Source organism: Pelodiscus sinensis, chromosome 2, assembly GCF_049634645.1.
Source record: "Pelodiscus sinensis isolate JC-2024 chromosome 2, ASM4963464v1, whole genome shotgun sequence".
In the NCBI taxonomy this organism is placed as follows: Eukaryota; Metazoa; Chordata; order Testudines; family Trionychidae; genus Pelodiscus; species Pelodiscus sinensis.
In genome coordinates this window covers 174,032,673-174,058,875 of record NC_134712.1, presented here as the reverse complement: position 1 = coordinate 174,058,875, position 26,203 = coordinate 174,032,673, and the positions used below count along the sequence as shown (strand labels likewise).

At 39.6% G+C, this 26,203-nt stretch overlaps 1 protein-coding gene across 6 annotated transcripts in view; it reads left to right on the top strand.

The window, feature by feature from the left end:
• ARPP21 (cAMP regulated phosphoprotein 21) overlaps positions 1-26,203 on the top strand; it is a 263,033-nt gene that overhangs the window by 86,790 nt on the left and 150,040 nt on the right. The gene's annotated exons all lie outside the window — the stretch shown is intronic.

Below are 26,203 nucleotides of genomic sequence, written 5' to 3'. Positions count from 1 at the left end.
TTATATTCTTATGTATGTTCTAGCACTTCTCAAATATTTCAGAATTTATTTTCCTTGTTTTGTGACGCCTTTTAATTTTCTCGGAAATTAGTTCCTTGCCTTATTGTAATTTATTTTTGTAATTTAATGCGATATGCAGTCCTAAATTATGTAACTCTCTAAAGCATTTTAGGGTATGTCTAAACTATGAAAGAAGGTTGAATTAAGATAAACAACTTCAGTTATATTAATTGCATAGTTGAAGTCGAAATACCTAGACTTGACTTTTGTCACTGTCTACACAGCAGGAAGTTGAAGGGAGAACACTCTTTCTTCTACTTCCCTTAGTCCTAATGAAATGAGAGTTACAGAAGTTAGAATAACAAGCCCGGTATTTATTTCAAAATAATGGGCTTGCTGTATAGAAGTGCACTCTGTTATTTACACTCTGTAGTGTAATGTAGACAGCCCTAAGATGTAGTTTATTTTAAAGCACGGTATAGAAAATATTCCACCATGTTTCAAAGAGCGCAGGTTCTTAACTCCCCAGGCTTTTCATGTTTTTTGGCTTTTTATAAGGAAGCATGGTCTAGCCAAAAATGTGTATTTTCTCCAGACAAGTTGTTGTTATAAGTTGGTCTGTTTTTTTAAAAGGAAGATTTTATAGTTTAATTTTGAGGAACTACACTATGTTTTAGAGTCTCTTCAGATGTGCAGCTAAAATTAATTAATTTTGTTTAGCTTCTACAAACTTTTATACAACCTTCTGCTAACTCGGAGAGCTAAATCCAGAATCTGGATGTCAATGAAATCATGCGGATTTATGATGCTCATTGGAGGATTTTGTGTCTTGACGTCCCTGTCCATTAATGTACGTTATTTTTTCATTCTTGATCAGTAATATTTGTCATATCGCTTTATTTTGTTCATTTGCTCACAGAATAAGGTATAATGGAAATGGTACACAATTGTGACAGGCTGTTACAGCATTTCTATAATGTAGATGGTATTTTACATGCTGGTTCTCTGTGGTCTGCTAATGAAATTGTGGCTCTGAAATGCTGCAATTGTTTTTACACTCCAGATGATCAATATGTTATGGGGGTTTTTGTTTTTGTTTTTTACATTGGGTGTAATTTATAACTAGCTGTCACTCTTTGGTAAAAATCATTTGGATTAAATTATTATATGGAGACTTGCATTTTATTATAATATATATGCTGAATAAATTTAGAACCTGTCACCTTATTTGAAGATTATGCATACTTTATATAATAATAATCATAGTTACTATATGGGCCTCGATTCTGTTTGTTGGGTGGGGTCAAGCCGACTAGGAAGCTTGTTCAGTAATGCACAACCTTTAAGATATGTTATAGATACCAGTGGTTGAAGTAGAAATTCATGGGCAGCAGTAAGAACATACCCCATGTATGTAGATCATGGGGACATTTAAAAACTGGATAATGGTGTTACATGCACCTGCAACACAGGGCAGCAGCTGGCTGTCGGTGCACACTGGCTGCCCCACCACACTGTTGTCTATCAGCAGAGCAGGTGTGCCCCTGCTCCTGGGGAGCTGGCTGCGGCCCCATATTGTTGTCTCTGATATAGTCAGTAGTTTAGGGGGACAGCAAGCTCCCTGAGAGCTGGTGCACACTGGGAGCTGGCTTTTAAGCCAGTTCCTGGTGTGTCCCGGCTCCTGCCCCATTCTTGGGGAGCTGGCTTCACTTTTTTCAGTATTCTGGTCACTGTTAATGTGTAAATTGCTGTGATACAGTTTAATTCTGGCATGAAAATAGCACAGACTTAGAGACAAGAAATAATTTAAAAAATTAGGGGAATTATCAGGGGAGGCATGGATGATTTCTGTTTGTGGTCTGATACTTAGGCTGGGAATGGTGCAGCATCAATTTAGTTAGCTCTAACATGGTATTTGCATGGTCAACTTCTCTGGCCAACTGAAGATTAAATTCTGCCACCTTTACTATGAATAATCCTTTGTTTCAATGAGATCACTTGCCAGTAAGAGTCTGTTCACTGCAGGTATGGGTGGCAGAACACAGTGATGGAACTCTAAAAGGAGTCCTCTGCAGTTCTTGGCTAGAATACCAATTGTAACATATAAAGCCTTGTGAGTCTGTGTACATGTCGGGGTATCATACTGAGGACTTGGAAGAGATTGATGTGAGCTGTTTTTAAACACTGCCAACCTGTAGGCTGTATCTAGGAAAATCTGAACTCTGCTTAACAAAAATGTAAGTCTCTCGGTGTACTACTTGCACAGGTAGATTTGAAAATATTAATCCATATAAACCAAATGCTACAAATGGAAAGAATTTGCAACAGGTTGCAATTCTGTAAACCAGGAGGCTAGTATAGTTTAAAAATCACAATGATCACACACATACTTGATATCAAATGAATAAATTTTCGAGTGTATCCCAAAGCATAACCTCAGTTAGGCTTTCCCAAATCCTCAAGACTTTCCTATGCATAGGTGGAGTGATAATCATGAACAGAAATTACATCCCTTTTGAGGGAGAGGGAGCAAAACACTTGTTTGCAGTCCTCCCCAAAATATGAGTGTCTGTTAAAATTTTGAGTGCTATTTGAGTGTATCCATATTGCTGTAATGCTGCCAATGGAAGGGAACTACCTTTTAGATACCACCCTGATGTCGTCCTCACCTCTCTAAATGCAAAAGGGAGGTGAAACATGTAGTCTCTGCAGTCCCAACCCCATCCTTCACCAGCCAGTGCAGCAGCATGTTGTGGAGGTGAACATATTGGACCAAACTACAGCTGTACTGAATGGGAGTACACTAGCTGCTTCTGCAAATCTTTCTCCATTGATGCCTTCCAAAGCTCATCCATTAATATGAAAACCTGGTACTGGAAAGGAGAGAAGAAGATCTGCTCCTCTGCCCCTACACCACCTAGGAAAGGAGATGGACAGTCTGATTCAGAAAAGGCCTCTTCTCATCAAGAAATGAAAAGGAGACCCCTTGACGAGCTTATCACCAACCCCCCACCAGAGGGGATGTGTGCTCCCATGCTGTCAGTTTCAGCTAGACACTGTAGGATGACTTGCCTGATACCACTAATAAGAGAGATCATAGGACAACTCACCTACTGCTACTATTAGGAACAGGTGCCAGGTAAGGGAGTCCTCTAGAGAAGCCTTCATAAGGTACTGAGGAGATGGATGTTTGATACGTAGTTAAGAGGAAATAAGCCAAAGTTTAGGTTTTGAAGCCATGAGAGTATGTAGTTAATGGAATTCTTATGTGGAGGTGGGAGTAAAGGATATAGATATTTTTGGAAGGGCGATTATAGAGAGGGTGAATAGTATTTTATTCAGGAAATTTTAAATGTATCACTCACTGAAGCTTGAAAATCAAGAGAGTCTTCCTAAAAGTTTGGCAGCATATCACTGAAAGTATTGTGGTTTTTTTTTTTTTTTTAAATATATGTAGAAGGATTTTTCAGGGCTCTAATATGAAAATGTAAGGACTCTTTCCCCACACTTTACATGAAGAGGAAAAAAATTAAAAATGCAGAGAAGGCTCAGACTTGCTTATGGATCTTTCTTCAGTCTGACAGACCTTTCCTGATCACCACCGTTGATAAAATTCATTTGTGATCCTGAATATAGTAAGGGTTCTCAAGAGGAATGGGAGGTGCTATCAGGTCTGTCTTTAGCCATACTCAGCTGCACCGCTGTGTCTTAATATCCATCCATCCTCTTCCAGTGGCTCTGCATGCCTGATTCAAAAGGTAATAACATCTGAATGAGGAACACATTTAACTTCTATTAGCACTACTGTAAATTATGAGCTCTCCAACAAAGACTTACCAAGCATAGGGTTGTATTAGCAAGTGCAGGTGTGGAGTATAAGCATAAAGAAACTTCAAGGCAGCATGCTTTTTTTTTCCCCTGTGACTTGATTCATTTCAGTAAATAGAACACAAAGTGAAATTCAGAGTAGTTAAATGACAGGGATCTTGAAGAGAATTGTCTATGGTGCTCTTTGCTGCTCTCTGCTTCTATTAGTTCTGTGTTTTAACTTCTGTGATCAGGATCCTGAGTATTTTTGGTCCAGTTGTTTTTACTCTTAAATAAAATATAACTTTTAAATATAACATTGTCTTGCAGGGCTCATTATTAATGAAGTCATTGCCTGTCTCCTTCTCTGTGGGATGTAGAATAGTCTTGGAGAGGCAAAATACATCAGTGACTTTATAAATTGAAATGGGTCAGTGGCAGACAGAGAAAGGGCTTTGTTTTGGAAATAGTTCAGAAAAACACTTTGTTGTGGTTTGTGCAGGAGTCTCCTGATGTCCTTTTACTGAAAAGGGATGTGAATGGCCCTTAAGGAAAATAAAAATTATAATTATAATAAATCAAAAGTCCCCAGTAATTGCAGAAATCAGGAAGTTTTGAGTACTCTGTCTCCTTTCATCTCCTCAGCATGGATATCTTTACAGGGACTTTTTTCCAATGCAGGTATCTTAACAATATGACTCTCTTTGAAATAGTCCTTGGCAGCAGTGTGAATACCGTTAAACTATAATCATAGCATTGCACATGGAAGAAGAAATACCACAAAACATGCTTATTTGATGAAAGGCCAGAAGAGGTCAACCCCAAAGAAGTAAAGAGAATACGGAGCAGTGTGAAATTCTTCAAAGACCGAGGCACAACCTTACATGGAGCAGTAGTGCACAGTAAGAAATCCCTGCAATGTAATTCATCATTGTTCTTCATTTCCCTTTACAATGAACATCCTTCTGCACTGGATTCTCTTTTCCTTGTGAAAATTTTTAGAATGCAGGATGCTCTCTAGGGGCGCGTCTACACTTCAGGGCTTAACTCAAAATAAGCTACGCAAATTGAGCTACGTCAATTGCGTATCTTATTTCAAAATAGCTTATTTTGAAATAGGGAGCGTCTACACAGCACTTACTTCGAAATAGAACACTCTTCCTCCAACTTCCCTTATTCTGTGTACAAGAAGGGTTACAGAAGTCGGAGTAAGAAGTCCTCCAGCTTGACAGTATTTTGACACGGTTTCGAAATAACTGGGACGGGATGGGAGAGCCAACAGCCAAGCGACACTGTGGAAGGAGGGATAAGGGACACCTTGAAGGTAAGGTGGTGGGGTGGGTTCTGGTGCTGTGTAAATGCAGACTAAGTTATTTTGGAATAGCACTGGTTATTTCAAAATAGTGTTGCAATGTAGACATATTCTAGGAAGGAGGATAGCACTTTGAACAAGGGTACCTCTTCAGAGGGAATACTGAAAAATCCCAAATGATCTACATTAAAACAAAAATGGATCATCAGCATCATAAACATGTCCCTGATAAAAATCAACCAACTATAACTAAATCAAACAGAGATACGGTTGTATAATGTCTAGGCAATTTATGGAGAGTGAGAACAAATCAATTGCACAGATTAAAATTCCAGAAAAGACTTTGAAAGCTGTGGAAACAGAATAAATTGAAAGGATTGAAATGAAATTAATCATCACTTACTGATTGCCATGCTGGGTTTCAATTCAGACTTTACAACATACTCTATTACTGTGCGCTCAGTAGATCTCAAAGGTATCCCAAGGAAGTATTTAATTTTCCTCTTAATATCAGAAGCCTAAAACATTGCAACTTCAAAGAACTCTGCAGATAAGTGAACTTTTGAATGACACATCAGGGTCATGGAGTAAAGAAAACAAAAATAAAGAGCAGTTATTCACTGTTTTTTTTTCTTTAGATAACTATAGCACCATTACCATGACTTAGACAAGATTTTACCCTAAATACTACTTGACTACGTCTACATTGGCCCCCTATTACAGAATAGGGATGCAAATGTAGCACTTGGGAAGAGGCAAATGCGCAGGGGATTTAAATATCCCCGGCGGCATTTTCATTTTCATGGCCGCCGCTTTTTTCCGGCTTGGAGATAAGCCGGAGAAAAGCATCCAGACTGGCGTGATCCTCCGCGGCGGCCATGGGGAAAAAAAAAAAAAAGAAGAAAAAAGCGGTGGCCATGAAAATGCAAATGCTGCGGGGGATATTTTAATCCCCCGCGCATTTGCTTCTTCCCAAGTGCTACATTTGCATCCCTATTCCGTAATAGAGGGCCAATGTAGAAGTAGCTCTTGTGTATCTGTAGTGGAGATATCTCTGTCTTTCTGTCTTTTTGTCTTTTCTTTCTGTATTATGATATAACTTTTAATTCTCTTTAGCTTTCCATTCCAGCAGCACGGGTGTGAGGCATTGTTAAAAATAGCTTTTAAATGCTATTTCAATCTCATTAAACACATTATGATACTTGGAATTATAGGGTAGACAAGATTTTACATATATTTCCAGTGCCCCTCTGTAATGCATATTAAACTGATAGGCTACGTCTACACTGGCCCCTTTTCCGGAAGGGGCATGTAAATTTCACTAGTCGTCGTAGGGAAATCCGCGGGGGATTTAAATATCCCCCGCGGCATTTAAATAAAAATGTCCGCCGCTTTTTTCCGGCTTTTAAAAAAGCCGGAAAAGAGCGTCTAGACTGGCCCCGATCCTCTGGAAAAAGTGCCCTTTTCCGGAGGCTCTTATTCCTACTTTGAAGTAGGAATAAGAGCCTCCGGAAAAGGGCACTTTTTCCAGAGGATCGGGGCCAGTCTAGACGCTCTTTTCCGGCTTTTTTAAAAGCCGGAAAAAAGCGGCGGACATTTTTATTTAAATGCCGCGGGGGATATTTAAATCCCCCGCGGATTTCCCTACGACGACTAGTGAAATTTACATGCCCCTTCCGGAAAAGGGGCCAGTGTAGACGTAGCCATAGTGAAGTGTAAGCATAAACATTTTTTACAGTTGTTACCATCAATTACAATTATTTGGCATGCCTGATTTGAAATGTACGTGGAACCTGTATGGGTGACCACAAATCCTTGTTATAAACAGGGCAAATTAAATTCCGTTAGGGAATGTCTACACTACCGGATAAGGTCGAAAATAAGATATGCAACTTCAGCTACGTTAGTTGAGTAGCTGAAGTTGAAGTAACTTAACTCAGCTTTTGGCATTGTCCACACTGCATACTTCCCTTACTCCTTGTGGAAGCAGGACTATTGGCATTGACCGGAGTGCCTCTCTGTTCGAATAAGTATGTCTTCATTGGACCTGCTAATTAAAACCCTGGAAGATTGACAGTGGCAGCTTCAATCTTCTCTGTAGTGTAGATGTACCTTTAGAGAGTGGTTAGAACAAGAGTTTGTCCATTTCTGGCAAAATACTTCTGGCTGCAAGCTGAGCCCAGATATTTCCAGTGCACTTTGACAGCCCCATAGCCCCATTTCCATTAGCCCAAAGTCAGTCAGTATGCCCTCTCTGAGGGTATGTCTACACTACCCCGCTAGTTCGAACTAGCGGGGTAATGTATGCATACCGCACTTGCTAATGAAGCCCGGGATTTGAATTTCCCGGGCTTCATTAGCATAAGCGGGGAGCCGCCATTTTCAAATCCCCGCTGCTTCAAACCCCGTGCAGCGCGGCTACACGGGGCTCAAACTAGGTAGTTCGGACTAGGTTCCTATTCCGAACTACCGTTACTCCTTGTGAAACGAGGTGTACCGGTAGTTCGGATTAGGCACCCTAGTCCGAACTACCTAGTTCGAGCCCCGTGTAGCCGCGCTGCACGGGGTTTGAAGCAGCGGGGATTTAAAAATGGCGGCTCCCCGCTTATGCTAATGAAGCCCGGGAAATTCAAATCCCGGGCTTCATTAGCAAGTGCGGTATGCATACATTACCCTCCTAGTTCGAACTAGGAGGGTAGTGTAGACATACCCTGGGTGTTTAATTGCAGTATAATCATACCCTAAGTCTTATCAAGTGCTTAAACACATTAAAGCAGAAGTCTCAGACTCATTGACATATGAGGACTTTACTCACACTACTAAGAAGTCAATGAGAATCTTTCAATTGATTTATTTCAGCTTTGGATCAATCCTTAGATGTGTAGTCACGCACATCAAGTACATGTACTTAGTCCATGTAGGGTCATTTTTCAAAGAATGCCTTTAAAGCACACACACACATTTCCCACAAGTGCAAATTGTAATTGTTCAACGCAGTAAGTAATGGATTTTATGCATTAATTTTTGTTTGCTTAACTGTGGAATCAGGTGTTCAGTTTTGCAGAGTAAAACAAATTGATAAATGTTAGGAAATTTTTTAATGCAGTTGCAAACCAGCCACTTGCCTTTTTCCTTATTGCCACAGGATTCCCATGTTTTTGCATCCTTATTTGCACTTTGTGGATAGATGATATATAATTGCTCCCCTGCCTGTGTTCAAACAAATAATGGCTTTTATAATTAATTGCAATAAAAGCTTGTTTCACTGATGCTTGAAACAAAATATTGATTACTTTAAGTCCCTCGTAACTGCAATTAATAATAGAAACTTTTTTGACAAAATTATACTTGTGAAGTAATTGCACCATTAAAAATGATTTTGTGAGTATTTGTTATTGGTTTTCTTCCTTTATAAGCTTTTTCAATGCATGTATGATTATGCAAATAGGATTTGATAGTTTTTACAGATTTACTTGGATTTTGTGGTATTTGGATTTTGAAAATCCACGTACATTTGTTGTATGAAATATTATTTGCCAGTGGATGAGACTCTTTACAGTTTCATGTTTTCAAACTAGGGGGTTTTGTGTGTGACTTTTTAATATGTTAGAATGTTGTTTAAAATATTAAATATCTTTGCTACAGTGGTCTATAAGGCAAAGAGTGAGATCCTTCAGTCCACACTCAATCAGAATTCTCATTAACTTTAGATTGAAATTGTGAATGCCTGGCTTCTTTGGAATCAATGGGAAAACTTCTGTTGTCTTCATGGGGGCCAGGATTTCACCCAATGTCTTGGCCTAGATACATCACCTTAAATTTAGGTGTCAAATTAAGTTTTAATTGTGTAATTGGGTTGTATATCTTCTTCATGTTTGGATCGATGGCCTGTGGATGAAAACACGGATTCTCTCTGTTCCCATTAACCCACTCAATAATTTTCATTTAGGAGCACAGCCCTATAGTTATTATGCTCTTAAGTGGTAGTACTGCTTTAGAAGCACATGGAGCCCCTAGTGTATTAACAGTGTTAGGCATCTGTAACAGGATCTTGTCTCGTCCTGCGTCAGAAGTTGCCTCTGCTTCAGCTTCTCTGCAGGCCAAGTCACCCAACTGACTGTGCTTTTGAAATGTGTTTCCCTTCTGGATCTGTTTTATTAAAATAAAATAAACAGTTTCAGACAAAGCTGCCTCTTCCAGACACACCAGTTCATTATTTCCCTATTGGTCTCCTAATTTCCTCTGAACTGGCTTTTTTTCACTGTAGTTGGTAAGGAGAGCTCACTTCACTGACCCTTCTGACATCTCTGCATCTCTTGCAGTTTTTTCTCTTGTCTTTACCTTAATATTAGGTCGTCTTTTCTCCAGATTTTTCTTAGCAGGATAGCTTTGCTTAAAGCTCCTAAATTTTTATTATAGCTCCTATTTCCCCGCTCTGCCTCAGAAGCTGCGTCTTCTAGGAGGCATTAGTTCGGGCTATCATCACAGGATACAGGGGCGGGCAGGTCAGATCAGATCTGGCCCACAGTGTCTTACCAAACCAGCCCCACTATGCCTGATGGTCCTAGAGTAGCCAGCCACTTCAGAACAACCCTTGCCCCTTAAAGTGGCGCTCTGCTCTGGGCACTAGGGGAAGGGGATAGTTTTGCAGAAACTGGCAAATGGGAGCTGAGAGATTTTCCTGGAGGCAAGGGCAGTGTGCAAATCTGTCTCCTCCCTCTCCTGGAGCAGAGAGCCACAGGGAGCAGCCTGCCATTTTGAACACCCTGTGACTACGGCAGGCAGGGAGCCTGCCTCAGGGTTCTACAGGGCTGCTGGCTGGGAGCCACCTAGGTAAGTATCTCCTGGCCACAGCCTGCCTCTGGCACCCCAGATCCTTGCTCCCTGCAATTCCCTGCCCCAGATCACCTTCCAGACTCTCCGCACCCTTCCTCCCCCAGATCACCACTCTCTCTCAGAACCTGCACCTCCTTCTACACCCCCTCCCGAGGCCAGAATCCTCTCTTGAACCCAAACCCTCTCCTACACCCAAACTCCCTTTCAGACCCAACACACACTCCTAGTCCTCTACCACGAGCTCCCTTTTGCACCTAACTTCTGTCCTAAACCCCTCACTCCCTGCATAGAAAAGTGAAGCTTTTGACCTCTAACCAAAATCTTGGAGTGACTCCCTCATCAAAAAATATTGCCCACCCTTGACATGATGCCTGGTCATCTAACCTAATCATCAGTCCGAGCAAAAATCCATCACCTTTGGGATGGGTGGGATTAAGCCCAACTCCTATGACAGGGCCTGATTTCCCTGTGACAGCATCCAACATATCCACACCTATTTGAAAATATTTTGTATTTGCAAGCAAGAACAAAGAGAATTAATATAGATTAATAAATAGTAGGAGCATGACCAATAGAATAGGAAAGCATTATTGTATTAAATTTACTCCTTTAAGTGCATCATTTCCTCATTACACACTCTGTATCAGTCAATAGAGTCAAAATATGTTTTCACGTTACAGTGTGGATTTAATAACAATTTTAAGAAATGCTTCTGAAAAACCCGTGCGAATGTATGAATATGTAAAATGTGTACTCAGATTAGGAGCACTGCCTACACAGGCAGCAATCCAACAGCCCAAACAGCTATTTACCCATGTAGAAGCTAAAGCACTTGTGCTTAATAACAAGCATGTGGGAAGTACAGTTGGCTTGAAGAGGCATCTTTACCCGTTCCCTTTCATAAAGGGCAAGATTTCAGATGATTAACTAGTGGGTAGCTTGCTCTCATCAATTGTGTCTATTGCCTCCATTCAGTGATAATGTGCTGTTTCATCATCTCCTTATGTCCAAGCAGTATCTGTCTCACCCTGCTCAACAATAGTCTTCTGCAACCAAATAATCACTTCCACTGTTGATAATTACTGTAGATGAAATGTGATGTCAATTTATTTTGTATGGACAGTAGAGCCCACATCTCCAGCTGGCAGAAGGTGACATAGCTAATGGAGTTTACATCAATTGAAGATCTGGCCCCACAATCTTCCTACTAGTTTTTAGGGGTTAATTTGTAACAGAAGATGCAAAACTATGGTTAAATGCATCAGTAATTACCAAGCAATAGAAATGGACATAGTTCCTCATTTTTTTCCAGGAATAAGCACTCCTCCACACACACCCCATAGCCAAATAAAAATTGAGGAGAAACACAAATAGCTTAACGCACTTCAGATGTCAAGCTTTACATTTCTCTTTAATTAGGAACCAGTATTCTTTAAAATCATATCCAATAATCAGCTAAAATTGACATGGGTGCTAGAATCTAAGCAAAACTATTAATACTGTAAGGTACTTCTTGTTTAAACAAAGAGATGGCTACTTGTTCTACTCTTAGGGAGTAAAGTTCCTTGATATCCATAAAGGGAACATACAGAAGCCTGTTGGGGAACACTTCACTCTACCTAATCACTCTTTAGAAGATCTCCAGGTGACTGTCTTGTCACAAACCCAGTTCTACTAGTCAAATAAACAGGGATACGTTGGAATTACAATTCATTCGCAAATTCAGTTCTCACTATGATCATCATCTCCTCAATCGGGACAATGGATGGCTGGGACATTACCAACCACCAACAGCTCTCTGTGTGGATTCTTGTGTTAGTTCCCTTTGATCCTTATCTGCTTCCTTTTTAACTATTCAGTCTTCAGGTGCTTATAGGAAGCAGCTCTGCCTACTTGTTTTTCCCTTTGATATTTTCATTCCTTCTGCTCCTTTGTTTCCCACCCTTTCTCTCCCCTGCCCCCCTTCTCCCCTATTTATTTTGTGTCTGCACATCCTAAACTCATCACTCCAGTCACCTGAAGAAGTGGGCTGTGCTCACGAAAGCTCATGATACCATCTACTTGTTTTATTAGTCTATAAAGTGCTACCAGACCTTTTGTTGTTTTTTTTAAGTTTATCCTGTACAGACTAACTTAGCTACCCCTTGAAGCTGTTGTACAAAAGATAGAGCTTCATAAATACTATAATAGATCTTCATGTCCAAGTTCATTTCAGGATTATTTTACAAAAGTCAAACCAGTTCCTTTAGTAGATTACTTAGGAACTAAAGGCCCCCAGAAACATTGAGTAGGAGTCATAGGGATGATGCTATCACCATTTTACATCTGGAGCCAATAATCAGCAATGCTGGACAACCCAGAAACAATGGAAGAAAGATCCAACCTGAGTCTTTCTCTTATGACATAATTTTGAGTATAGAACACATCCAAAGAAGAAATAAGGGCTGTACAATGGAAATAAGGTCTGTACACGTAAGTTTACATTGTATCTATTGAAACTAAAATACATTTAATGGACTTAAACTATCAGTTCAGATGTCAAGCTCTATATTACTTTGTACATTTTTTTCCCTTGAGCAAGCTGTAGAAATTCCCAACTAGGCCTTAGTTATCTGTGAAGAATTACTTATAAATTAATTACTTCCCATATTTACACCAATTCAAATATCTAACATCCCATAGCTGATGGAAAAGTACGAGCTACGTGGAAATTTCAATTTTCAAAGAATTTGTGGACATTTTTTTTAATATCCTGTCCATAAATTTAAGCCTGGAATCATTCCTTGTTTTCACATTTAAGATAATTTGCATAATTTTTGTTTGGGCATAAATTGGAATTGGTTTGAATTGAGCAGAGATAAACATAAAGGGAACATCAACACTGCAGGGCAAAAGTTGAATTAAGATACGCAACTTCAGCTACGTCAATTGCGTAGATGAAGTCGAAATAGTTTAATTCGGCTTTAGACGCTGTCTGCGCAGCAAGAAGTCAAAGGAAGAACACACTCTTCCTTTGACATCCCTTACTCTTCATGAAATGAGGGTTACAGAAGTCAGAGTAAGAGGTCCTCCATCTTGAAATTATTTCAAAATAACAGCTTTCTGTGTAGACGTACACTTTATTTCAAAATAATGTCAGTTATTCCAAAATAACATTGCTGTGTAGACATACACTAACAACAATCTTTTTGGGTAAGTGAAGGCATGCTCATCTGTAGGCCTTTAACAGAGTATATAATCAAGATAAGGAAGATCAAGATCAGGAATTCATTACAGCTGCAAGTCAGAGCGCGGTGAGAAACAAAGGGAAATACTGCCAGTCACAGCTCATACAGTTGCAGTGCTGCAGAATGCATTGAGAGGCAGACATCATTGCAGTTTGAGATGGGGCTCAATTGTTAAAGGATATTCTGTATTTTAGTGTCAAGAAAATGAATCCCATTGAAACCGGAAGGGAGTTTCCTTCGCTGCCTATGTCAACCCACATAACCTTTACCATTTGTTTATTCATTTTAACAGAAGAATTCTTCTTGTCCTTGCTATTCCCTCTCAGTGGTGAATTTACCACAGTGATGGTACTGCTTTCATAGCAGTAGTATGTATGCTGTGCCACTGTAGTGTCTCTAGGGTAGGTATACTCTGAGAGAAGCAATATCCTTCCAAGTGGAGAGTGTGAATGCATTTTTCCAATAGGGGTCAGTAATATTGTACGTTAGTTTTTGTGAACACTTTAAAAATAAATTTGTTGAGAATTATTGGGAATGTAGAAACCGAAGGAAAATATTTGCTCCCTACTACAGGAAATAACGTATTATTAACACTGGCAATTTTAAATGTAATATAGTTGTAGCTCTCCCAGTCCCAGGATATTAGTGAGAAGATGGGTAAGGCACTATCTTTAATTGGACTACCATTTCTGGGTGAGAGAGGCAAGCTTTCAAGACAGAACTGTGGCTTGGAAGCTTGTCTCCGTCACCAGTAGAGGTTGGGCTAACGACCTGACCTACCTTGTGTCTCTAATTTCAAAATCATTTGAAGTCATTTTTAAATCATGACTTAAGAGTTGTTTAATATACTATACTTGCCTCTGAGTCCCACTGCCCGTAACATTTTCCTATTTATTTAAGTCCTCTTTTGCTATGTGAAAGATCTCCATAAACAACAAAGGAAACCAGTTTTAAAGGGGAAATATAAAACTGGTGATACACCAGTCAAGTACAAGGAGTAAAATTGGAAAATTATGAAATAACATTTTCTTCTTAACTATTGAACTTTGGTAATGTTCAGCTCAACTTGTCACAATGCAAGAGGAAAATTTGCAAACATCTGCATGAGTTTTCAGTTGATGTAGCTTATTATTTTTTTTAGAGTGCTGAATTGTCAGTATCTTTATCAGCAGTCCTAAGAATTTAGTAGAAGAGCCTCTATTATTAGAATTGACAAAGAGGTGCTAGAATCAGAAACTAAAAGCTACTGTATGTCATCATCAAAAATTGATGGATTTCAGAAGGGCCAATAATAGAGGCAAAAGGGGACACCAATGACCTATACTTTGAAGTGAAAAGACGTGCTGCTTTTTCCTCAGTTTAATCTATTGTATCACATCTGTATGACATTCATGACTTTGGTATATGAGCAATAAATTCAATTATGGAGAAAATAAAATAATCTACAAGAAAAGGTGTCTCTTGTCTTTTTTACATGTGGGTGGATGTTCTATATTTAAAGATTGTATTTGTTTTTTGGTATCATGCCTGACCACAGGTTTTATAGAAAATGTATGCTTCCGTCTGAACACAGTAAGTTTGGGTTCAGTCTGATCTGTTTCTTGAGGAGTTTGATCACTGAAGCCTCTTGGTCTCCAGCATCTGGTAGTATAAGCCTGGACTTTCTCAAGTTGCATTGTATTTTTGCTGGTGTTGGAAGACCAGAGTAACAACAGAATGTTCAGATTTATTTGAAAGTAAATGGGGAACCAAATGAGATTACAAGTCACAGGAATGATGTGTTCACTTCACCTTTATTGTTCATTATGAGATGTGAAACTGGTAAAGTATGTGGCAGCACTCTTACGAATGCTGAATTGAACCCCAGCAGAGCAATTTGCTGCAAGCTACACTGGAGGAGACTGAACCAACTATGGCCATAACTAGATTCGTACCCAAGAGAAAAGAGTACAGTTTCCCAGACAGCCCATAATGGAAGAAGTCATTTGTCACCATGGTGGTCACATGCATTCAAGTGTTGTGACGAGTCCATGACACTGAAGCGCTGTATCGTTCTTACAGTCTGTTGGATGCTGAGAGTCCTAAGGAGGTGAGAATATCTATACTTTTCCCTAAAACATTTATCCATTCTTTCTTTCTTGGGTGGAGCTTGTGCCTACTGCAGTCCGGTTATCTGAACCAGCCAGTAGAATGGACATCTTTGTATGACCTCCATCTTTGTATGACACAGTTGAGTGGCATCCACAGATCATTAGCACATAAGTCCATGGCACCTGATATTTTCTTGGCCATTTTACTGAGGTGTTTGAAGGGGAGATGAGCCTAGTGGGGTTCCATATAACATGGGTCAAACAGGTGCCCATTGTGATCTGAGACCAATGAGTGGATCCAGCTGAGCGTTCTGTCTGGTTTTTCAAAATCTGATGTACATTCAATTGATTCCATGGGGTTAATTGCTATTCGTATCTGATGATACATCAGCATAGATAGGAAGATAATACTTTAACTCTGGAAGAGCCATTTTCATGCTCTTCCCTATAACCTGATTGTGAGGGCTGCATGATTTTGTAGAAAATGGTCTATTAGGCTGTGTCTAGACTATATGGCTCCGTTGACGGAGCCATGTAGATTAGGGTTATAGGCAAAGGGAAATGAAGCGGCGAAGGGAAATGATCAGCTGTTTGTCGGCTCAGTGTGGCAGCCATGTAAATTTAAATGAAGCCGTGATCATTTAAATCGCGGCTTCTTTTGACTTTGCCAAAACAACAAATCTACATGGCTCCGTAGATACTTTGGATGCTAGCTACTTCAAACCCTTGCTATTAAAAAGAGGCAGGACACTGAGCAGTAGATAGTGAGATCACTGGTGTAAAGCGTAGAATTATTATGCTTCAGAATTATTATGTTTGCAGATGTCTTGTAGTTTGTCTCCTCCAAAGGAGACGTTCATGTTCTCTTCTCATGGGGATAGCTGTTTTGTTTTTGTTTGTTTTTTCTAGATTTCACCAGTCACAAAGTGTAGCAATCACAGATTCCAAGGCCAGAAGGGCACACTATGATCCACTATTTTGACCTTTTTATATATATCATGCCAAAGGCCCTCCCCAAAATTTGTAAAAAATAAAATCTAATCTTGATATAAAAATTGTCAGAGATGGAGACTCCAGCATGACATAAGTTGTTCCAATGGTTAATTACTTTCACTGTTAAAAATTACATCTTTATTTCCAGTCTGAATTTGTTTAGGTTCATCTTTCAGGCATTGAATGGTGTTCTACCTTTTTCTGCTAGATTGAGAAGCCCATTGTTAAAGGGACAGGATGAACAGTCCTCAGAGCTGCTGGGGCTCCTGTTTCAGTGATAGTTCTAAATCCCATCAGTGACTAGGAAATAAGTATTGTTCCTCTGTCTTTATCTGATTTTTTTTTAAAGTCTATGAAGTAGGATAAGGCCTCTTTTGGAATACGACGTGCGTGCAGATGTTCCAAGTTGTTGTTTCTTTCTGCATGGAATTGTTATACTTTCTGTTGTTTGACTGAAGCAAACATGATTAGATAAGTTGTTTTAGCAACATTTATGGCAGCAGTACGTGACTTTTGGTGGCTGAGGAGCAGGTTTTTCTTAGTAGGCACTCCAAAGCTTTCTGCCTGCTTTTTTCATTTTGCTAGTTCAGATAGCTGTTATAGCTTTTAGGCGTATGTCATTTTGGAACTAACTCCTCCCATATTTCAAATAGAACTTGGATGCACTATTTCTTCTACTTTTGTCAATGGCTTGGTGGTTTTGAGTAGGTAGATTTCTCCCAAAGTGGTGTTTTCCAGAGCCAAGATTTCTGTGAAACAGCTAATTTAAATGGATTGATTTACTTAATCTATGTTTTGAAGAGATGATGGTCTGTCCCATTCTGTAGGGATGTCAATGTGTAGTTGAGTACATGATTAACCATGGTTAATCTTATTGACTACACTCACTCCTCCTCCTAACCCTCTATTTCCCTCCTCCTTCCCCCCGTCCGCTACCTCTGGATTAGACTGAAGCATACAGTATTAGACTGTATTAGAGGCAGAAAGGGCAGGGGAGTGGGAACCAGTGCCTATGGCTTTTAAGCTGGCTCTCCATGAGCACCGGATGAGTGGAGCCACCCATCTGCACCCTTACCTGCTCCTTCACAGCTCTTTTTATTCTTTGTGGCTGAGAAAGGGCTGTTTTAGTATTCTTTCTTCCATAACATTTAATTATATATGTGAATATGATATTTGTTAGTAACTGGTGGGTGCAATGGTGGCACACATCTGAACAAGCGCACATGATCTCAATATTGATGCACAAGGCAAAACTCATTCCACTCATGGATGGAAAATCTCAGGCTACGTCTATACTACAGGGTTTCTGCACAGAAACGGCAGGTTTTGTACAAAAAACCACGGAGCATCCACACCTCAAGCGTGTTTTTGTGCAAGAAAATTTACAGTGAATCGACAGAACAGAGGGGTTTTTGTGGTGTAGATATTCCTCTTTCTATGAGGAATAACTCACCTTTTTGCACAAGAGCTCTCGCAGAAAAAGGTGTGTGTGGATGGGAAATGGTTTTTTTGCGCAAAAACAGCCTATCAGAAGAAGCACGGGTGCCCTGGTGGCCATTCTATTAATGGCAATCAGAGCTTTCTTGTGAGAGAGTGTCTAGGAAGTCTGAATGCTCTCTTGCACAAAAACGCATCGCTTTTCCAATGTGCTTTTGTAGTGTGGATGCGCTCTTGCGCAAGAATTTTTTTTCAAAAGATCTCTTCCGCAAAAAGCTTCTTGCACAAGAAGCCTGCAGTCTAGAGGTAGCTAGAGGGAACAGTGGTCCCAGACACTTGTGTGGGCATGATTAAAGATCTGCAGCTGGAGTGGAAACAGCACTGTACAGGTTCTGTGTGTGTATCAGTCCTAGCAAATAACTCCAAAATCCTTCTGTCAAAGGAGCAGGCCCCACCAAATGCCAGCTCTGGTTCGCTGGACAGATGACTCTGCCTCTCTTTGGACCCAGAGTCAGTTTGTCTTCTGTGCAGGCAGCACTTTCCCAAAGAGCCACAGTTACTCAAATTACCTGCTGTCCAGGCTCTTATCAGTCACAGGCATAGCCAAGGTCTTTCCCCTTCAGGACAATCACCAACAGCTCCTGAAGCAAAGCCCCAGCAGCAGCTAGCTGCTGGAATGGAAATGGCTACAAACCAGCAATCTGGCTCCTCTCTCCAAATTGGAGCCAACCAATTCTCTCTCTTCACTGCCTGGAAGAGAGCAATAGTTTCCCTCCTTTTCCCCAAGAGCTCATGGGACTTCTAGTCTTTAGGGCTAGACTGAAGTACAAAGGATCCTTCCTGTAAAAGTCAGAGGCTTCTATAGTAAAGGGAGCCTATACAGTTCTGGCTGAAACCCTTCTAATTCTGGGAATCTTGGTAGTCCCTTGGTTTTACTCTTATGTATGCACTAGAAGATTTCCTGGTTTGTTTGTTTGTAGTTTCCGGATTCACATATTATGTGGCACAGTTGTATGTCTTCATTAACAACTGAGCTTTCTGATTACTTATAGACAGATTGAATGCACTTCATAATATAGTCTGCAGAGTCAAATTGCTCAGTTAAGTGTGAATCAGTCACAGGTATTTTTCAGTATTTGAAAATACTAAGGTAGACTTATACTTGTTTCATTGTGTTGCCTTCAGTAGCACTCAGAATTTGCCTTATCTTGAACATTTGTTTGCAATACTGTTCCAAGGGGCAGAAAACTCCTGAGTATTTTATTGGACCTGTCCTTAGACTTATTTCATCAGATGGCCTCTGTGGCTTGCCTCCTGAAATCAGACATCCCAGGATTTAGGGAAATGGAAACCTCTGTAAAGCACATGCACATCCCATTCCTCTGCAGCTGTATGTCTTGCCTGCTTCAGAAATCCTTTTGACAAAGGATTTGCAGTCTCAGATAAAGAAATGCTGATCATAACCTTATAAATTCAAGTCACACACCATGCAATACATTTGCCTCCCCCCTCTTTTCCTGTCTCTGGTCCCTCTCCTAATGGGCTATGAATCCAAGGCCCTTTACAGAAGCTTCTTGAGGGGAGGGGGGCTGGGAGTTGTACACAACAGCAGTCATGACCTGTAGGTTCGAGGAAAGTGCTGTGACTGAATTTTGTATTTGGAAATATCTCCTGCCATAACTTTTTTAAAAATTGCTAATGTTCTTCTCTATATTCTGGTCTTTAAAAGCACAGACTGCAATGGTGCCTCCCTCTCGCTTTCTCTCAGGGGCAATGGAGGTAATTCAGGAGAAGTGGCTTTATCCTGTGGGGTTGGCCCTCTCTGGATTTCCATCACGCAGGCTTAGTATTCTTCCTTGTAGATCAACGGCTGCTGGAGTGGCACCATCTCGTCTAGTGATAGGTAATGCCAAAGGAGAAGAAAATGACAAAGAAGGGGACAAATTAAAAAACAAGAACAAAAACTTGTGCCTCTTGCTGGAGTACACATTTTGCTGTTGCACTCATAAAGAGCTCTCGCTCCCCCTACTGAGCCTACTGGAGTGCACAAGAGATCCACTAGGCCTAGAAGCCAGTCTGTTGAGATGCTAGCCAGGGGACTCAAGTTTACCTAACCAGGCTAGTTACTATAATAATGGCCAGGCAAGTACAGAATGATGTATTTAGACAAAAAGGATAAGGAATTGCTGCTTCTATTTCTCATCTGTTCAGAGTACTTACTGGCCAAGTTAAACAGATTGTTCCTGGTCTCTTAAGGAAAATTGGATCCTTGAAGAGCTTCACTTAAGGAAAAGTCAAAGAAGCTTTTAAGAACTGAGATTCCTTATCCCGAGCCAATATTTTTTTCCCTGCCCCTCCTCCACATATGGATTCTAAGGCATTTATCTACAGGGCATTGGCCATGCTTTCCCTCTTAATTCAGCATGAACTACCAGAGAAAACTGCTATGAAACTACCTAGAAAGAATTTCCAACAGGACTAGAAATATTTAATTGGTTGACTGCTTGTGGAAATGAAATGGGAGAAATCAGAAGAGCCTGATTTTGACTTTGTGGAGAAAAAAGAAGTTTCTTCCAGTCTCGTCAGCAATCCAGAAAAGATCAGTATTCCTCATCCTAAAAAGATCTATGCAGGTTAAATTGTGTGTTAATAAGAACAGTGATGAAAGCATTTCAGCTGCATAAGAAGGTCCAGAAATGGGACCTGTGAGTGAGTTTGAACTGTTATGTCTGTTGCCAACATGAAGGTATTTCAGTTATGCATGTACCACAGGGAAGCAAGTACCCAAGACTCTTTATTCATGGCCTATAAATGTTGTTTACCTGTGCCATATGCCTATACCTGTGACATACATGTGCACTTCCTATATAATTTTCCTTGGAAAACTGAAAGACTGCAACTAGTGGATCTGGTAAAAATATTCAATATTTTCACAGAAAGCAGCACTTTGTTTAAATTTTTTATGAAAATTATTTTTGTTTTTTGACAAGCTGTAGCAAATATGGCCATTTAGTGGCTCCTGACTGGGTGAGGGTCGCTAAGTTCACAGATCTGTTGGTCATTTCTAGAGGCCCGGGTGATAATTGTTTCCATCCCCTCTATCATGAGAATGCCTTTTCCCCCAAGTCCACCTTCCATCCGGACATAGGCACACTATGCCTCTCTTTTTTGGTTCATGGCAATTTGCTGCCATGAGTGTAGGCATCTCTCTGACCGGGTAAGTTAAGCGATGTATAAATCAAGAATTAAAAAGTCCACGTCAACCAATTCTTGAGTTTGTTCATTGTTCCCTTCCTGGTGTCGGGGTAAAGACATCAGTGAACAGATTTCAGCCAGATTACAATTTCAATCTTCCCTGATATTCTTCAGGGAAGGTTCTGTCTTCTGATTTTCTGAGGGTTAAGTGATCTGCCATTGGCATGCTATAGGACCCAGTTTTAGGAGCAGCTATGATCTCTTCCGTGCCATGGTTGTCATACAATATCTGAAAATGTCATACGTGAGGCCTAGGAATAGGCTTCATTTTCATCCCAATAGTTGAACCTGAGATTGAGAGCCTGCTTTAGAATGTCTTACCTCAATGAAGCTGCACATTCTTATCCCTGAAGATAGCTCTTCTGCCGGCTCTCACTTTTCCCCAGTTAGACGTCAGAGGGTAGGCCACTTTCCCCAGGAACTTTACATGGTTTGTTATAAGGGGAAGCTTGTACTTCACACCTGTCCCAAGTTTTCTCCCTAGCATGGATTCAGAGTTCCACATAAGAAGAAAAAGAGAGATCATCTCAATTTTAGCATTGATTGGGGGGTGGGGTGGAGAATGACCTGGTCGACAAAGCTTTCTCAAATGCTACCTGAGGAGGTTCTTCAAGAAATTCGCTGCTACCAAATCACTCACATTTTCAAGGATAGTGATACCCAAATAGAAATCAACGTGATTCAGGAAACTTACTGAGAAGCAACAGTTTCTCTTCTGGGAATAATCAAATCTTATTTCATTAGATACATGGTTGCCCTTGTGTTGACACTCTGTGGACGAGTTTTCATATTACTCACTGTTCACCTTCACCAAGTACTGCCATCTGAATGTGATGACATTGGCCCATAGTCCTTAGTCTGAGAGCTTAAGAGACTGTTTGTCATGAGGAAAGAAAGTGAAATCATAAGTGCTTTTTGCCACATTTCACCCCTTTCCCTCAGACTTTTATTTGTTAATGGCATCTCTGTGGGTTAATTTTCCTGCCCCTGTTTTTCATGGGGATTACTAAATAAAACATGTCTGTGCTGGTTAAGACTAGGACTTGGAACAGATTTTTTTTTCTTTTTCATTTTTACCTGCTTTCTCCCTGCCCCCTTGTGGTTGGATCAAACTACACAGGAGGCTTACTGTTATTCTTATAGTGTGGCAATGTCGTGCAGGCTAAAGAATTTTCCCTCTTCTATGGAAGATCTCCCTGGGTCTGCTGAATGGGGAACAGAAGTATTGGGGTTAACCAAGCACTATGGCTTTCTCTTGGGTGGCTGCATCCTATCTATGAACATGAAAGAAGAGACACTCTGGTCTGTTCTATACAGACTAGACACCAGAAAGTAAACTATCATGAGTTTCTTAGTATTGCAATTGGACATGTGATTGCAGCTTGGTAGGCATGCCAGAACTCTCTTTAATGTAGCTAGCAGCCATAGTGAGGATGGAATGGCACGAATTCTGCCTCAGGCTTCCAATGGGTCGCTATGTCTTGACTGCTCTTTTTAGTTTGGCTAGTGGATTCCAACTAGCATGTTATGCTTTCCTGAACTGTTGTCACTGTCCTGACTACAGTTCAGGAAAGCATAACATGCTAGTTGGAATCCTTAGGGTAGATCTATCCTAATAGGGGAAGAAAATGTTTTAGGCCATTTTAAAGGTATCTTAACATAATTACTGATGTATCTCCAGTCAACAAATAGTGCAGAGGTTTTTTCTTTTGTACTTGAATGACTGAAAAATGGCTTGTTTTTAAAACGTGAAACTTGCCATGGATTTAGACTGTTAGATTGTGGTCATATCAAATCAATTTTTTCTATTCCTTTTTCTCATTTTGTTTCTTTGCCTCTTTTCCTGCCCGCCAGCCCTGTGTTTTGAAATGAGCAAGGAGTTTGTGAAAAATAAACTGCATTATTACAACTTTACAATGAAAATATCAGGAAATTCAATCATGATGCCCACAACAATCATAAATCAGCCACATTGCACATATATATTAAGATACAAACATCACTACAATATGGAACACTCATATATCATGTTATGGTTGCTGTGGGAACCAGAACTTTGAATTTTTTGACTTTTACATGCTTAAAATCTCAACTGAATTGTTTCATTAATTTAATTAATTTATATTTCATTTTTTTGCATATTGATGATGAAAATGGTGTAATTCATGCCATCTGTTTATATTTGTATAATTATGTCTGGAACCAACCAATCCTTTTTCTTATACAGCTTTTCTGCATGGGAATTTGATGCAGGACCAAATGATTATGTGCAATTAAATGAAAACATAAAAATGTAACTTTTCAATAACGTTAAACTGTAAAATTAGCATAAAATGCAAAGGATCCTTTTTCTACATGAATTTTATCAGAAAGTGAACTATTAATTATTACATTCTAAATGTATGAAAATAAAACTGATTTAATATTTTTAGTCAGCTCACTTGTCAAGTTCTTATTACTCTATAATATAGCCAGTTGTCTTCAAAGCTGAGTGTTTTGTATGTTACTAGGAATTAATTCTGCAAAATTCTCAGTGTCCACAACTCCCACTGCAGTAGACAGCACCATGCTGAGCATCTGTTTTAATGTCAGGTTTAAGGCTCTGTCTTTTCATCATCCTCTGCTTTGGACTCTCATTGAAATCAATAGGAATTTTGTAAACCACAGCAGGAGAGTTTGTAATTAACAGCAGGACATTGTCCTTAGAATGGTTTTGTTAATTTTGTTGTTATATATGACCTTAGAGGGGCTTTTTAAAGATTTTTTTTAAAGAAATAACGAAAGATTGGGATTTTCAAAAAGACCTAAGTGAATTAGATGTCTGTATAATAGAAGCTTTCCTAACTCCCCTAGAAATTTGGAAATCTCAGTTTAAGATCTCAGATCAGTTTACAGAATCTATATTTAGACTCAGGCTAGGTCTACACTACAAAGAAAAGATGGAAAATATACACAATTTGCGAACCGCAATTTGTGTATCTTTTTCCTCTTTTCTTTTGAAAGAGGTTTTTTTCTGAAATTTGGTCTGTCTACACAGGGCTAAATTTCAGAAAAGCTTCCTCTTTTGACACATCCCTTCTTCCTCTCTCGGAAATTGTACTGAAAAAGCGGATGCGTTCCTTGCATGTGACATAGCTTTTCCGGGATGCCTCCAGTATCAGAGAAAAGCTCTGCAGTCTAGACATAGCCTTAGAGACTAGATTTTCATCTGAGCCTCTACTCTTGTGTGTTCACATTTGATGTGGGTTTTGACAATAGAATTTAGACCTCGTTTTGTCTATTATGGTAGCCCCACAGGCTCATTTCAGAATCCACAATATCGGATGAACACTCATTTAAAAATAGGCTGCAATCAGTTTGAGTTTCTAATTCTGGTTGAGCTGTTTTTGAAAATTTGGCCTGAAAAAACTGTTTTGAAATATTTCTTAAAAGCAGTTTGAGCTTTATTTCTGATTCTTGAGTACAAACCCCGATACTGCACAACCACTTAAAATGGTGCTGGAAATTGTACAGCGAGACAATAATTATGATGGTCAAGATCTCGAGCTTCTTTGCTTGCAGATCAATCACAAGTGGGGTTGTCAACAAAACAAGCAACATTCATTTTCTGATAACAGAAGATACTTCCAATATGGCATGCATTGCCAAGATCTTTCTGGATGATTCAACTGGCAATATTTTGGCACAGCTGCTTTCAAATTGGCAGGGCTTGCCAAGTCACGGTGAGCCCTGCTCGCCAGGCATGCAGTTCAGCAAGCTGTGCATGCGCAGACCATGCTGCGCATGCGCTGATCACGCTACGGCACCCATTGGTATATGGGGCTTAGGAGTAGGAGAAACTTCTGGTCTCTGCATTAATCCTCTGATGTAAAAGGTGTCATATACCAGATATGAATTGCTTTGGAGGGATCCACTTATATTCAAATTTCAGAGAGGGTGTACTGTGTGGAGCTGGTTGCAGGATGGCGTACAGGCTACTATGCTCTGCGTTGGACTACTTAATTGAGCTTAGCTGAGTTGCTGCTGTATGTGATACTGGACATGTTAGGTTGAATGACTTGTCTTTGGAGAGCTTCCACAAACATTCATAGGATAGTGCTGACCTGCTGGTGCAGGATCTTATGGGCCTCCTGGCAGCTCGGTGCCTGCGTAGAAACATATTAAGCTCCATGCACTCATGTGGAGCAGTCATGACAAAAGGAAAACTCTTGATTTTCTGTATACCACAGCAACGGAGCTAATAAATAACTTCTCTATTGCATTTGGAAAACGGAACTTTAGAAGCTAGTCATTGTAAGGGCAATGCTGAATCTGAGGGGCCTTAATAGCCTTTGAAAATCACCAATGACACAAAGAACCCCTCCACCAAATACAATAATGATGTTCAAGAAAGGAAATAATGTATTATAAGAGACATAGAGATTATTCTTGTGAAATATAAACCTTTTTTATACAGAAATATTTTGGAGAGTAAGCAAACTTTCCAAAACATTTAAAAAAAACTTAAGGAATCTTTCTACTGCAATAGCACTCACTTTGAATCATCCTCCCATGGGTTTGTTTTGTGATGTTACTATGTTATAATTTTATACTGTCATCTTATCACTCATACTATGGCATTGACAAAGAAATAAGAAAAGATAAGTTTTAACATTTTTGTTCTAGGATGGGATTAAAAAATTCTTTCAATCATATAAAGTCATTTCAATGTAATGTAAATCCAATGAATCTCCAACTGAGTTGTTAGTGACTGATTATTTACACATGCTCCCACTGGTATCTGCCAGAATTAGAATGGCTAGAAGCGTGCTTGTAGTCAGCACTTGTAATAAATTACCAAGTCCCTGGGTATAGTAAGCATACTCTGAAAAGTAGCTTCTTTACTATGTGGCTTTTTAAAAAATAGTTGTGCACTGCATTTCTTAATTGTCTTCTGTGGTCTTCCTTTCAATACCAATCAAAGGAAATCTCCTAGCTTTCAAAATGCTTAACCAATGCATTATTCATCTGATTCAAACAATTCATATTCCACTTGAGATTTTACAAATAATACATGAGATACTCTACATTTTTTTTTTCAGAGTAACTTCCAGGTCAGAGAAATAAAATTTTCCTACAGGCATCATCATAAATACAAAAAACATACCATAAGCCAATTTCACATATTTTATTGAGTTTTGCAAAAAAAAGATTCTGCATGGGTGTGTATATATAAAATGTCAAAAGCAATACAAGGGCATAAATTA